Raw genomic sequence first — 15649 nt, forward strand, 5'->3', positions numbered from 1 at the left:
ATGCTTCCTGCCCTCGAGCACTGGACTCCAAATTCTTCAGTTTTGGGACTCGGACTGACTTTCCTTGCCCCTCAGCTTGCAGATGGCCTGTTGTGGGACCTTGTGATCATGTGAGTTAATACTTAATAAACTGCCCTTCATATAAATATATTTATATATAAATATATATATTATATACATTATATATATTTTGTATATAATATATAATTATATAGGAGAATTGCAGGAGAATTGCTTGAACCCAGGAGGTGGAGGTTGCAGTGGGCCGAAATCATGCCACTGCACTCCAGCCTGGGCGACAGAATGAGACTATTTAAAAAAAAAAAAAAAAGAATTTGGTCTCAAAAGCAAATAAAACAATCACATGAAAACCTGGGCTGTTGTGAGGTAATAAGCTTAACAGCAGTGTGATGCCACAGTGGAGACATTCATTCCACTAAGTGTACGGAGTGCCTACCCTCCAGTCACAGAGAAATAGAGAATGAGGTGAGATGACTTCTGAGAGCTCCCACAGTTCTGAGCAGCTATGATTCCACTCCTAGAAAATGCAAGTGCTAAGCCAAAACCAAGTGAATTGCCACTTTTTGTTTTTTACCAAAATGTTTTATGTTTTACAGAAAAACCAATGATTCAGAAAGAGGTTTATAAAAGCTTGTGGATGCACTCAGAGTCAATTTTATGGCTCGTGACTGGCAATATTAATAGAAGCACTAACAAAAGGTATGATATGTAGTAATAAAACACCTAAGCATGCACTCATAAATCATGTTCCCACAGGATTTGCTTGGGCAGGTTGTTTTTCCCTTGTGATTGAAGACAGAACAAATTCTACACTAAACTTAGCTTTTCCCCAGGAGACCCATAAACCTCAATACAGGCTAAAGACTGGAGTAAAAACCATGTCGTTTCAAAGATAAAACACCAATGAACATATAGATATGAAAAAAATGTGACATTCTAGACTTACACAATGGAAATGTTTAGTCATCATACTTCATAGCATAATAGCACAGCGGGTTGCTCATTGGGCACTCCTAAATTAAAATTGCATAGGTTGATTTTCTACCCGTCAGTTCTGCTAAGATCCTAAACCAAAATTTGATGAGAAATTAAAGTTTATATAGCTTTGGTGATGGCTGTTGTTTTTGCAGCTACTTATCCCTGCCTTCTGGTATTAGAGTCTTTCTTTCTTTGTTCCTCTCAGGAACTCCTCCTCCCACATCTGATGGAGCTACCAATCATCAGGTCTCCTCTGCCTGGGTGTGACTCATCAGCCTGGGTGTGACTCAGGCTGGCCAATCAAAGTTCTTCATCCAGTTGGACTGTGACTGGCCCTAGGTGGTTATCTGACCCGAGGAAGTCCAGAATCCTTTTGCAGGGATTATTAGAGATGCTAAGAGAATGGTTGGGGAAAGCTTATCTCCTGAGATGATACACTAGAGCAGGAGTTCCCCAGCCCCCGGGGCCACATACCGGTACCACTCTAGGGCCTGTAAGGAACCTGGCTGCATAGCAGGAGGTGAGCATTACTGCCTAAGCTCTGCCTCCTGTCAGTTTAGTGGTGGCGTTAGCTTCTCATAGAAGGGTGAACCCCATTGTGAACTGTGCATGCGAGGGATCTAGGTTGTGTTCCTTATGAAAATCCAATGCCTGATGAACTGAGGTGGAACAGTTTCATCCCAAAACCATCCCCCAACCACCATCCATGGAAAAATTGTCTTCCACGAAACCAGTCCCTGGTGCCAAAAAGATTGGGAACTGCTGCACTAGAGATCATTTGAGTGGACATGCTGGGGTTCCATCCTTGCCACCATAAGGAGAGGGGTAAACCAGTGAAAAGGAAGGCAGAGCTGAGAATAAAAAGGAAAGGGCAGGGCCAGGTGCAGTAGGTAGCTCATGCCCGTAATCCTAGCACTTTGGGAGGCCGAGGTGGGCAGATCACCTGAGGTCAGGAGTTCAAGGCCAGCCTGACCAACATGGAGAAACCTTGTCTACTAAAAATAAAAAATTAGCTGGGCATGGTGGTGTGCATCTGTAATCCCAGCTACTCGGGAGGCTGAGGCAGGAGAATCGCTTGAACCCGGGAGGCAGAGGTTGCACTGAGCCGAGATCGTGCCCTTGTACTCCAGCCTGGGCAACAAGAGTGAAACTCTGTCTCAAAAAATTAAATAAATAAGTAAAAAATAAAAGGGGGAGGGACAGAAGCCTCATAATGTCTTTTGAATGCTTAAATCCAGGGACAAAACATGGAGATATGAATGACTGTGTGGAGCAGAACCCACCTTCTCCCAGCTCAGCTTTGGACTGTGAGGTGACAGAGAAATAAACATAAACATTTGTTGTGCTAAGCTACTGAGATTTTGAGTCATAACAGCTGTTAGCATCAACGAATCTAACTAATACAGTAGCCCACCATATAACTTCACTAGTATGTCTGAAATTCAAGGGTTGTGATCAGCCACTCTCCCCTGTCCCCACTCTGACAGTTAATTGACCTGTGAATTTGCCTTTTGAAGGATAGAAAGAGAATTTTGTGTAAATTCTCTTTCTATACTTACTGCATTATTGTATTTCAGCCTTTGTTTGGTTTCCTGACAGATGTAATTGTCCTGTGTGTCCTTTCTCCAGGCAGAGTGATGTTCCTGGAATGTTCATCTAATCATATCATGCTTCTGTTTGTAACTTTCTGCCTTCAACCTTATCTCCTGCTAGTCCCTGCTCTACCTCTCTACGATTGGAACATATTTTTCTTATGCCCTTGTTTTCCAAGGACTGAATCTGACTCATCTTTTGGGGCTCTGTGTAAATATTCCTTTATCCAGTAAGCCTGCCTTGAACATTTAGTCTGGTCTAATCCTAATCTGGTGCCTCTGCTATGAACTCCCATAGTACTTTCTATTTGTCTTAGTGGAGCACTTACGACACCTTATTTACATTTCTTAATTGTCTGTTTCCCCTTTCTGGATTTGAGGTATAAAGGCTCTTGGGCATTGCATTCCCAGAGCCTCGAACAATGCCTGGCACATAGCAAAAAATATATAGATATATTTTATGTATATGTATCTATATATGTCATATATATCATATATACATATATGTGCTTAATGACATGAATGAATCAGTGACAAAAAAAGAGAAAACCAATATAAACATCAGAAAGATCCTCCTCCCATAAAAACATCACAAAGATCCTCCTCCCATGCAAGTGTGGTAACTGACGTCTGAAGGTAGTGAGTCTGCAGCAGGTAAAAATATTACCTAGAAATCTTTCAAAATCTTTGAAAACACAGTCATGTATTGGATTCTTCCTAACATTTTTTTCTTTCCTTGGCTTGGGAGATTATAATATCTCTGGAAGATAAAAAATATATTTGGCTTGGGTCAAAATAATTTATAGTTAAGAAACTAAGTGTACTTATTTTTTTGATTCTGAGTTTGATTAGTTGCTGAGGCTCATTTATTATCTGAAATGTAAGTAGTTAAAAGTTTTCAATAGCCTAAGTCAGATAAGTGCTACTTTTCCATTTGATTTTTCTTTTGAAGGTAGAGGGACATTAGTAATAATGGGGGCAATAAATAAAAAGGAATTTATAGACTTAAAATTTCTGTTGACATATTGGTATTGCCAGCATTCAACAGACATAGTTATTTTAGAGAAGAGGGAAGCTTTATAAGTAATGAAACAAAATAACTGTTCTTCTCTCTGTAGTTTGGCAATCCATATAGACACTAATATCCATTATTTTAAAGATATAGGTTTGAAATTAACGTGTTGCACGGTGCAGTGGCTCACACCTGTAATCCCAATACTTTAGGAGGCCGAGGCAGGAGGATCACTTGAGCCCAGGGGTTTGAGGCCAGCCTGGGCAACATGGTGAGACCCTGTCTCTCCTAAAAATAAAAAAAAATTAGCCCAGTGTGGTTGTGCATTCCTGTAGTCCCAGCTTCTCAGTAGGCTGAGGTGGGAGGATTGCTTCAACCCTGGAGGTTGAGGCTGCAGGGAGCTATGATCATGCCACGGCACTAAAAAAAAAAAAAGAGAGAGAGAAAAGAAATTACTGTCACACCTTCTTTTGGGGTAGGTCATTAATTTATTTAAGAAATAAAAAACAAGGAGATAAACTAATTTAGAGATTGTTGAAATGTCTTATAGAAGGCACAGTAAAATACAACGGTATCCAAACCCTTTCTTTCTCAGCTCTGAACACTTATGAAAGACATACAACGTGAATTTCTACAGAAAAGAAAACCCCACACAAATCCATTCCATTCCTGCAGAATTCTAAAAGAGAGAGAAAAAAAGAGGGGAGAGAATGAGAATCTGAAAAAGCAACACTGCCATAGGAATTTCGTCCCAGGCCCAGCAACATGGTTATGCAAATCATTTCAGATGTAGAGGATTGAGTGATGCACAGGGCTGAGAACATTGTCTGAAAGAATAGTATCTAAACCTGCACCCAGGGCCACCTGTGGATTGTCACAAGCTCTGATCTTGGCTCATTCACTCTTCAGTTCTCATGGTTTCAATTCAACATTCAGGCATTTTCTGCAATACAGGTTTCACAAAGCATTATATTCGTCAGGGAAATACTTCAGAGGAACATAAAATACTCTGTTGTGCCAAAGCAACAGCAGCTGGTGGAGTTTATAGAAATGAGCAGAGCCCAATATGATGAATTATAAACATGCTTATGTTTAAAGCAAGCACTGACATAAGAGAGGCAACAGAACACAGAACATGCTTCTATTTAGCTCAAAAAATATGCACAGTATCAAGAAAGCCATACATAGTCATTAAAAGACTTAGGAAATTCACATACTAGACCATATTTTGTTCTCTCTTCTCTTGGACATCAGATGTGAGATGGAGTAAGGACCTCCTTAGAGGCCTGTGGGCCCCCCCCAAGCATGGGAATTAAGGAAAATCTTGAGTTCCTTCAAGTTCCAGGCACCTAGTTAGCCCTGAGAAGTAAATAAGCAACTTAATGAGCAAGAAGGTAATAGCCTAAAGCAAGAGCCAAGGAAACTAGAATCAGGGGACATTTGGTTCCCCTATACAAACCAAAGATAACATTGTAACATATGTCTCTGAGTTGTTTTTCAGAAACGGAACCCTCACCAAACAGATCTGCCTGCACATCTACCTGCACATAGGCCTCAGATAAGGGAGATCTGGGGCTTGAAACTCTGACCACCATCTTTTGGTCTAAATTTCTTCCTGCAGGGGGTGAAGAAAGTCACACCTGTGAGCTGACCTAACATTCTTTTCTGCTGACCCCAAATTCTTAAAGCTTCTCAAACCAATTGCAAATCAGAAAGTCTTTGAATCTGTCTATGACCTGTAAGCCCCTGCTTCAAGATATCCTGCACTTTAAGGTCAAAACCAATGTGTAACCTTGATTTATGGTTTTGATTTATGGTTATGGCCATAAATCATTGATTTATTATTTTGCCTATAGCTTCTGCTTTCCTGAAATTTACCCCTGCTTTACAAACCCTTGCCTGCTAGTCATAGGTCAAAGTTTAAGCGTTAGCTTAGCTAGCTGAGCCTCCTTGCTTGGCACCCTGCCAGTAAAACACCTTCCTTTCTCCTGCTGCAAACCTCTGTGTGGATGTCTGGTCTCATGGTGCCAGGCTAGTAGAACCCATTTCAGTTGTATAACAGGTTTAAGGGTTAAAATAATTATTTCCTTTCCTTTATGGCATATTATCATCACTCCTGTTTACAGTAGCCTTTTCTCTTCTTCCCCCGATCCCTGCCCCTTACTTCGCTTTCACCCTCTACTTCGTGGTGCAAAATTGTCGGTAGGTACCAAGCAAGAGTAATGTGTTTGATATATGGCCTTGGTTATACAAACATCTTTGAAGAATATATTACTATTTCTGGGTGAATTGATGTTGAAAACCCGTGTTGATAGGATCATACTATCACATCTCACTCTGTTTCTTACCTTTCTCACCTAACACTACATTTCCCAGCCCTCTTCATGTTGTTGTATGTAGCTCTGGTTCATTATTTCTGACTGTAACAGAGTATTCCATAGTATATACCTCCATCAGATTTAACGTCTCCATTCCTACCCACGATAAACTTACATCGCCTCTAAATCTCTACTGTCTTAATGTTGTGGGCCATGGTGGCTCATGCCTGTAATCCCAGCACTTTGGGAGGCTGATGTGGGAGGACTTCTTGAGCCCAGGAGTTCAAGACCATCCTGGGCAACATAGAGAGACCCAATCCCTACAAAAAATAAATTAGCCAGGTGTGGTGGTACATGCCTCTGGTCCCAGCTACTCAGGAGTCTAAGGTGGAAATATTGCTGGAGACTTGAGGAGGTTGAGGCTGCAGTGAGCCTTCATCATGCCACTGCACTCTAGCCTGGGCAACAGAGCAAGACCCTGGCTCAAAAAAAAAAAATGTGATGGGCACCGTTCACCTTTGTACATATGATATGAACAGGAGGCAGGGAAATACTGGGTAGAAGAGGGTGGTCCCCAGTGAGGGCCACACCCTCAAGCCTGGACCCATGGCCCAAAGTGAGAATATGCATTTCTGTTTTCCTGCCTGAATGTTGCCTTTTCCAAAACCACCCTGGCCCTTCCCCTGCTCCCATCCTGTACCCATAAAAACCCCACAGGCCGCACTGGTGGAGTGGCAGAGCAGCAGAAAAAGGAAGAAGAGAAGAAGCAGGTGGACGTCAGAGAGAAGCAGCTTGACTTCAGAAGGATGTCTTGACAGTGAGATCTCAGAGAGGATTTCAGCTGGGGATGGCCGAACTCCAGGGGAATACCATCTTCCCAATCCATCCCCTTTCCAGCTCCCTATCCTGCTGGGAGCCACTGCCACCACTCAATAAAATCCTCCACATTCACCATCCTTCAATTTGTTCTTGTGACCTGATTCTTCCTGGACACCAAACAAGAGCTTGGGATACAGAGGGCTGTCACACTGAGCTATGAAACAGCCATCTGCAGATGGCAAAGCTAAGAGAACACAATGTAACACTCCCTCTGGGGCGTCAGGGGTCACAGGCAACCCCTAGATGCTGCTGCAGGCCTGCATGGAGTTCTGCTCCTGCCGGTTGGCCAGAAGTGCTCATCCCGACCTCTGCACCCTTTTACCTGTGAGCTTCCCCTTCCATGAAGGTTTGAAAGCTGTGGGCTGAGTAAACAAGCCAGCCCCTTGGCTGGTCCTGTGACGGGGTGAAGGGAAATATTCTGTTTCACATTCACCTCCTCAACAATCTGTGTGTGAGTTGTTCTAGGGAAGGTGAGAAGGATTGATTGGTTATCTGATATATACATACTTAATTCCAAAATGGCTGCACAAATCTACTCCTCAACCTTCAGTAGTAAGTGAGAGTTGCTCTTCCCCACATCCTCACTAACACTTGGGATCATATGACTTTCCAATTTTAGCAGTACTATCTTACGGTTTTAATTTGTATTTTGCTATTTACTTGTGATTTTGGATCTTTTCCTAAAAACTATGTACTTGGGCTTCCCTTCTGTCAACCTATTTATATTCTTGACCTATTTTTATATTGGACAGCCTTGTGTTTCTTATTGATCTGCTAGAGTCCCTCAAATACCCTAGTTCTGCACTGCTCCATATGGTAACCACTAGCCACAGATGGCTATTTAAATTCAAATGAATTAAAACTAAAAATTCAGTTGTTCAGTTGCACTATCCCCATTTCAAGTGCTCCGTAACCCAGTGTGGATAGTGACTACCATATTGGAGAATACAGACAGAAAACATTTCATCATCACAGAGAGCTCTATCTTCTCCCAAATGATCATCCAACTGTAAGGCTTATCTACCATGTCCTTCATTGAATGATGATCCTTGATATTCATATGGTCATATCCACCTATTTTTTACCCTCTCATGGAATTTTTTTTTTTTTTTTTTTTTTTTTTGAGGCAGGGCCTCATTCTGTCTTTCAGCCTGGAGTACAGTGGCACAACCTCTGTTCACTGCAACCTCCACCTCCCAGGTTCAAGAAATTCTCGTGCCTCAGCCTCCTGAGTAGTTGGGAATACAGGTGCATGCCACCATACCTGGCTAATTTTTGTATTTTTTTGATAGAGATGGGGTTTTGCCATGTTGGCCAGGCTGATTTTGAACTCCTGACCTCAAGTGATCCTCCCACTTTGGCTTTCCAAAGTGCTGGGATTATAGGCATCAGCCACTGCGCTCGGCCACCCTCTTGTGGAACCTTAAGAAGTCCTTCTCCATCCCCAAGTACTCAAAAAATACTCTCCTACATATTCTGTATTCACTTCATAGCTTAACCTTTCACATTTAGGTCTTTGATCCATGTGGAAGTCATCTTTATATACAGGGTGACAAAGTTTCAGCTTTATGTTTCTATATACAATAGGCCAATTTTCCAAATGCCATCTATTAATGCATCCCTTTCTTGCTGTTTTGTGGAGCTACCTCTATCCAATAACAAATTACCATATAAGCGTGTCTATTTTGACTTTTCTATTTCATTCCATCCCATCCCATCCTATGTCATTCTATTCCACAGTTAGTTTGGCTTGTGCCAGATGTGTACTGATCGTTGTGTTGTTTACTAGAAGACACAGTCCTCTCTTATAGCCGACTCTCCTAATTATGATTCAGTGTTCATTCCCTTTCTTTTTCACTAACAGAACTTTCCTTCTCTGCTTGTGCATGTGCACTTAACATCCACCATTGTGGACTGGCCTCCCAGTTTTGTTTGGGACAGCAATATACTCAGCTAAAATATTCCTCTTCTCAGACTCTTGCAGCAGAAGTTAGCCATGTGGTAAGGTTATAAATAATGAGACGGAGACAAAATTCCCTAGGGGTGATTTTTGTTTCCTGAGTAAAAAGGTCCCATAGAAAGTCATTCTCTCCTCCCTTTCCTTCTTTGCTTGCCTAGAATGTAGACAGCATTCTGAGGTAACACACATGGGGACAAAGGTGTACACCCTAAAGATGTAAGGACAGGAAAACTCAAAGAACCTCTATGACTGGTAGCATTGGTTAGCTGTCAATATCAACCCAGCTGTCTCTTGGCTTGTAGCATGAGTTAAATCATCCTTGGTCTATGCAACTCCTATGGTAGGACTTTCTGATATTTGTATATGAATACACTTCTGACACAGCCTACCTTTCCCCTTCTTTTCTGAAATTGCTTTACTTAGACTTTAATTTAATTTAATTTTAATAGATGGTTTTGGCTGGGCACAGTGGCTGACACCTGTAATCCCAGCACTTTGGGAGGCCTGGTATGAAGTGGAGATCACGGTAAGTTAGGAGATTCCAGACCATCCTGACCAACATGGTGAAACCCCATCTATACTAAAATACAAAAATTTAGCCAAGTGGTGGTATGCCTGTAGTCCCAGCTACCGGGAGGCTGAGGCAGGAGAATTGCTTGAACCCGGGAGGAAGGAGGTTGCAGTGAGCTGAGATTGCACTGCTACACTCCAGCCTGGGTGACAGAGCGAGACTCCATCTCAAAAAAAAAAAAAAAAAAGATGGTTTGATTCAAAGAAATATAGTAGGCCGGGTGCGGTGGCTCAAGCCTGTAATCCCTGCACTTTGGGAGGCCGAGACGGGCGGATCATGAGGTCAGGAGATCGAGACCATCCTGGCTAACATGGTGAAACCCCGTCTCTACTAAAAAATACAAAAAAACTAGCCGGGTGCGGTGGCGGACGCCTGTAGTCCTGGCTACTCGGGAGGCTGAGGCAGGAGAATGGCGGGAACCCGGGAGGCGGAGCTTGCAGTGAGCTGAGATCTGGCCACTGCACTCCAGCCTGGATGACAGAGCGAGACTCCGTCTCAGAAAAAAACAAAAAAAAAACAAATATAGTATACGTTTTTATTTAATATTTTTTCTTTTTTGTTGTTGTTGTTTTATAGACAAAGTCTCACCCTGTTGCCCAGGCTGGAGTGCAGTAGGGCAATCATAGCTCACTCCAGCCTCACACTCCTGGGCTCAAGCGATCCTCCTGTCTCAGCCTCCCAAGTAGCTGGGACTATAGGCATGCACCACCATGCTTGGCTAATTAAAACAATTTTTTTTTTTTTTTTAGAGATAGGGTCTCACTATGCTGCCCAGGCTGGTCTTAAACTCCTGGTCCCAAGTGATCCTTCCACCATGGCCTTCCAAAGCACTGGGATTACAAGTGTGAACCAATGAGCCTGGCCCTATTTAATATTTTGTATTTGTTGATTTTCTTTCTTTTGTTTTTTTTTTTTTTTTTTTTTTCGGTCCATTTTCTTGACACTTTCAATTGATCAAAATCAAAACTGATCATTTTCTAGAAATGCTCATTAACTTTCCAAATTATTGTATGCACTGCTAATTCTGATAATTTATAATGCTAAGAGCATTTCTCCATTTTTGAGACGGAGGCCCCTCTGTCAGCTTCAGGGCTCCCAGAGTGCAGTGGGCTGTGATCTCAGCTCACTGCAAGCCCGGGCCTCCGGGTTCGGGGCGGATTCTCCTGCCTCAGCCTCCCCGAGTAGCCGGGATTACAGGCGCCTGGGCCACCTCCTCGCTAGTTTTTTTTTTGTATTTTTTAGTAGAGCTGGTTTCACCATGTTAGCTTGTGATGGTCTCGACCTCCTGACCTCGGATCCTACCTCGCCTCAGCCTCCCAAAGTGCAGGGATTACAGGCTTGAGCCACCGCGCCCGGCCTTCTCCATTTTTTGTAGCTAAAGCCAATCTGTTTTTATGTTTTGCTTGTGGTTTTTTTAATTAAAATTTTTTGAAAAGCACAATAAATTAACAAACTCCTATAAGCCAGCCTGGCAGATGAACAAATATCGACATTTTATATTTACTTCAATTCAATTTTCTCTTCTTTTTAATAATAAAAATATAATAAAAGTTTCATTTTATGTATTAGCTTAATTTATTTAATAATAAAATTATTATGACAAATGAAATTTCCCTACTTCTCTTTCCTTTCTCATATCTCACCCTCCCAATATTGTTTTATGTATTTTACAATTTTGCCTGTATGACATCTTTAGTCTGTGATTTTTTTTTTTTTTTTTAAGATGGAGCCTTGCTCTGTGGTCCAGGCTGGAGTGCAGTGGCACAATCTCAGCTCACTGCAACCTCCGCCTCCCGGGTTCAAGCAACTCTCCTGCTTCAGTCTCCCAAGTAGCTGGGATTATAGGCACACTCCAACAGCCCTGGCTAATTTTTGTATTTTTAGTAGAGATGGAGTTTCACTATTTTGGCCAGACTGGTCTCGAACTCCTGAGACCTCAGGTGATCTGCCCGCCTTAGCGTGCCAAAGTGTTGGGATTATAGGCATGAGCCAACGTGCCTGGCCAAGTCTATGATATTTCTGCAACTGTCATTCAACATTATGTTTTTAGTTCTTGCTATGTTAGAAGATACAGATGTAGTTCTATTTATTTTATTATTACTATATTTTTTTGGAGGCCGAGTCTCGCTCTGTCGCCCAGGCTGGAGTGCAGTGGCGCAATCTCGGCTCACTGCAAATTCTGCCTCCCAGGTTCAAGAGATTCCCCTGCCTCAGCCTACTGAGCAGCTGGGATTACAGGCATGCACCATCATGCCCAGGTAATTTTTGTATTTTTAGTAGAGACAGGTTTTCACCATGTTGACTAGGCTGGTCTCAAATTCCTGACCTGAAGTGATCTGCCTGCCTTGGCCTCCCAGAGTGCTGGGATGACAGGCATGAGCCACCATGCCCAGCCGTAATCTATTTGTTTTAACGTCTGGATAGTATTTTATAAATTCCTTTACTGAGAGACTTTTGGATTGTTTCCACTCATTTGTTAATACAATCATTGTTGCAGTGAACTTTGAACATGTTTCCTTTTTCATGTTCAGGTACAAAGAATTCCTCAATCCTACCTTCTAGTCTCTTGATTAAGGCAATCTATTCTTAAAATGAAAAAAAAAATAAGTTTTTTTATTCTTTTCAAAAAGAAAATATATAATTTATAAAAATGCTAAGGAAACTTTACCCTCTTTGTATGAAGTAACTGCAGTGTGTTAGTGCATTGTAATGAATAGTCATTGTAATTGCATTTCATGAAGGAGCTCTTATCAGAATGTCAACATTCTTTATTCCATTGGAATAAAATTTCTATTGAAAACTAATTTTTTAAAATACTCCCTGCGGCCGGGCGCGGTGGCTCAAGCTTGTAATCCCAGCACTTTGGGAGGCCGAGACGGGCGGATCACGAGGTCAGGCGATCGAGACCATCCTGGCTAACACCATGAAACCCCGTCTCTACTAAAAGATACAAAAAACTAGCCGGGCGTGGTGGCGGGCGCCTGTAGTCCCAGCTACTCCGGAGGCTGAGGCAGGAGAATGGCGTGAACCCGGGAGGCGGAGCTTGCAGTGAGCCGAGATCGGGCCACTGCAATCCAGCCTGGGCGACAGAGCGAGACTCCGTCTCAAAAAAAAAAAACAAACAAACAAATAAAATACTCCCTGCTTCCCCCCCCAATCAAGCACAACCTAAAATGTATACTTGCATAACTCTGTTTCATTAGAAATAGTGAAATCTCACTATATGTGTTTAAGTCTACAATATCACTGCATTGTTCAATATATACATCTAGTATTTATCTGAACACTTATACTATACTATCTATATGTTTCTATATACTATAGAAACAGTGGGATTTACATGACTGCGTATTTATTTCACAGTAAAATTTAATTATATAGAAATGCATTTCATTCCCATACTTTTATTCTTACCATACTTTCTTAGAGTCTGTATTTGTCTATTTGGCATCTATTTATCACACGGCCAATTGTATTAACTTTTTTGGCCGTGGGGCGGGGGTGAGACAGAGTCTTGCTCTGTTGCCCAGGTGGGAGCGCAGTGGCGTGATCTTGGCTCAGTGCAACCTCCCCTTCCCGGGTTCAAGTGATTCTCCTGCCTCCACCTCCTGAGTAGCTGGGATTACAGGTGCACACCACCACACCTGGCTAATTTATGTATTTTTAGTAGAGATGAAGTTTTGCCATGTTAGCCAGGCTAGTCTCGAACTCCTGGTCTCAAGTGATTTACCTGCCTTGGCCTCCCAAAGTGCCGGGATTACAGGTGTGAGCCACTGCACCTGGCCTGTATTAACTATTTTTCTATTTTTTTTTTTTTTTTTTTTTTGAGACGGAGTCTCGCTCTGTCACCCAGGCTGGAGTGCAGTGGCCGGATCTCAGCTCACTGCAAGCTCCGCCTCCCGGGTTTACGCCATTCTCCTGCCTCAGCCTCCCGAGTAGCTGAGACTACAGGCGCCCGCCACCTCGCCCGGCTAAGTTTTTGTATTTTTAGTAGAGACGGGGTTTCACTGTGTTAGCCAGGATGGTCTCGATCTCCTGACCTCGTGATCCGCCCGTCTCGGCCTCCCAAAGTGCTGGGATTACAGGCTTGAGCCACCGCGCCCGGCCTATTTTTCTATTTTTTGTATTCTTGATGCTCTGGCATTTGGTGGCCTTACAGACTCTGGGAGAGACTGTCCCTCCCAGGGCTAATTCCTAAACATAGTGAACAAATGACTTGGGAGTATGCCTTTCATATGCAAGCCAACCGCTCTCTTTAACCTCACACACCAACCCAATGTTTCCTCTTCCCCACATCATTCCGGGGGCAGTTACTGGTCAACCTGGCACCACCCCAATAGCTCAAAGCCCACCAGAATTATTCACACTAGCCAATCCTAAACTGTTTCCCCTGCCTTGCCTTGGCTTTCCTGTGGAAACCCAGTAAAAGCTGTGACCTAGGCTCTCCCCTGGCTCCTTTCTGCCTCCTAACCAAAACTGATGTTTCCCTTGTGGCCCCACATGGCGTGGTTTGGCCTCTTCTCTTGGGAGGTGTAAGGAATAAATTCTTCTTTCAGTGGCATTGGCCTCTCCCTGTCAGCACACAGTCACTTCCACAAATTAGAATCCTGTGAACACAAATGAGACATATCTACAGAAGGTCTGTGTCATCGTCTGTTTTGCTTTGCTGTAAAGGAATGCCTGGGGCTGGGCAATTTATAAAGAAAGGGGATTTATTCGGCTCATGGTTCTGCAGGCTATACAGGAAGCATGGCACTAGCATCTGCTTCTGGTGAGGGCCTCAGCCTGTTTTCACTCCCGGAGGAAGGCGAAGGGAACCCACATTACATGATGAGAGAGGGCGGCAGAGAGCGGGGAGGAAGGTGTCAGGCTCTTTTAAACAATCATATTCTCGAGGTGACTTAAAGAGCAAGAACTCAGCAGGGCGCGGTGGCTCATGCCTGTAATTCCAGCACTTTGGGAGCCTGAGGTGGGTGGATCACCTGAGGTCAGGAGTTCAAGACCAGCCTGGTCAACATGGTGAAACCCTCGTCTCTACTAAAAATACAAAAATTAGCTGGGCCTGGTGGTGGGCACCTGCAATCCCAGCTACTCAGGAGGTTGAGACAGGAGAATCGCTTGAACCTGGGAGGCGGAAGTTGCAGTGAGCTGAGATCGTGCCACTGCACTCCAGCCTGGGTGACAGAGCAAGATTCCGTCTCAAAAAAAAAAAAAAAAAAAAAAGAGCAAGAACTCATTCATTACCATAAGGATGGCACAAAGACATTAATGAGGGATCTACCCCAAGGTCCATACATCTGCCACCAGGCCCTACCTCTGTCACTGGGGATCAAATTTTAACATGAGGTTTGAAGGCAAACATCCAGACAATGTCAATCTGTTACCCTCTACCCTCCAATGCAAACAAAATAGCACGTAGAAGAAAACCCAAACTGTACCAACAGGTAAACAGTAAGTCTCCTTCCCACTCCAGACCTTAACTTTCCCAGAATCCCTGGCTCAGTTTATAATACATAAGCTGTTTATATAACAGTTTATGTTATTGCAGGATTTCAATAACACTTATGAGAAAGAAGAGTCTAGAATGGGTTAATGAATCTGCATTAGAACTGACTCAAGTGATTTCTGTGTAAGGCAGCTTTGTAGATAACTTTTAAAAAATGGTTCATGTTTCCAAGTATTCCTTAGTTCCCACTTTGACCTGTTCCGGAGCAGCTTCCTGATGCTAGCAGTTTGGTGCTGTGTTCTGGAACGCACGATCTGATGGAGGACCCTTCACTGTTCAGAACATTTCACATGCTTCCTGCTGAACATCCACAGAGGTCACTTATTCTGCCTATTTCCCTTCACTGAATATTCCTTTAATGCCTACCAAACAGCCTCAGTCGGCCCTGTACCTGATACACCTTATCGCATTTAAAATTATTCTTTTATCAAGAATCAATAAATGTTGGGACTCTTGGGTCTACAGGATTCTTTATCATCCTTAGGATATTTAGAAATAGTATAATCAACAATTAATAATTTTTTGTTTTCTCCCATTTTAATCCATTTTTCTATAGATTGACATTTAAGTCAACACTGTTTAGTTGATTTGATTAAGTAAATACATAACTTAGTGCTTTCATTCTGATCTGCTCTCTTTTCTACTTCTACATCAATAGGCTGCATTTATTTTTTTATTTTATTTTTTTTTATTGAGATGGAATCTCTCTGTCGTCCAGGCTAGAGTGCAGTGGCACGATGTTGGCTCACTGCAACCTCCACCACCCAGGTTCAAGCAATTCTCGTGCCTCAGCCTCCCAAGTAGCTGGGACT

General features: G+C 42.8%; 1 protein-coding gene across 1 annotated transcript in view; it reads left to right on the top strand.

The window, feature by feature from the left end:
• The window catches only part of PDK1 (pyruvate dehydrogenase kinase 1), a 70348-nt gene extending 63465 nt beyond the window's left edge, over positions 1-6883 (top strand). Inside the window, exon 12 of the transcript XR_001893389.3 lies at positions 6639-6883. The gene's annotated coding sequence lies outside the window, so the exon portion shown is untranslated. The remainder of the gene's footprint in view (positions 1-6638) is intronic.
• Positions 6884-15649: the final 8766 nt, after the last annotated feature.

Source organism: Papio anubis, chromosome 10 (assembly GCF_008728515.1).
Source record: "Papio anubis isolate 15944 chromosome 10, Panubis1.0, whole genome shotgun sequence".
Classification (NCBI taxonomy): domain Eukaryota; kingdom Metazoa; phylum Chordata; class Mammalia; order Primates; family Cercopithecidae; genus Papio; species Papio anubis.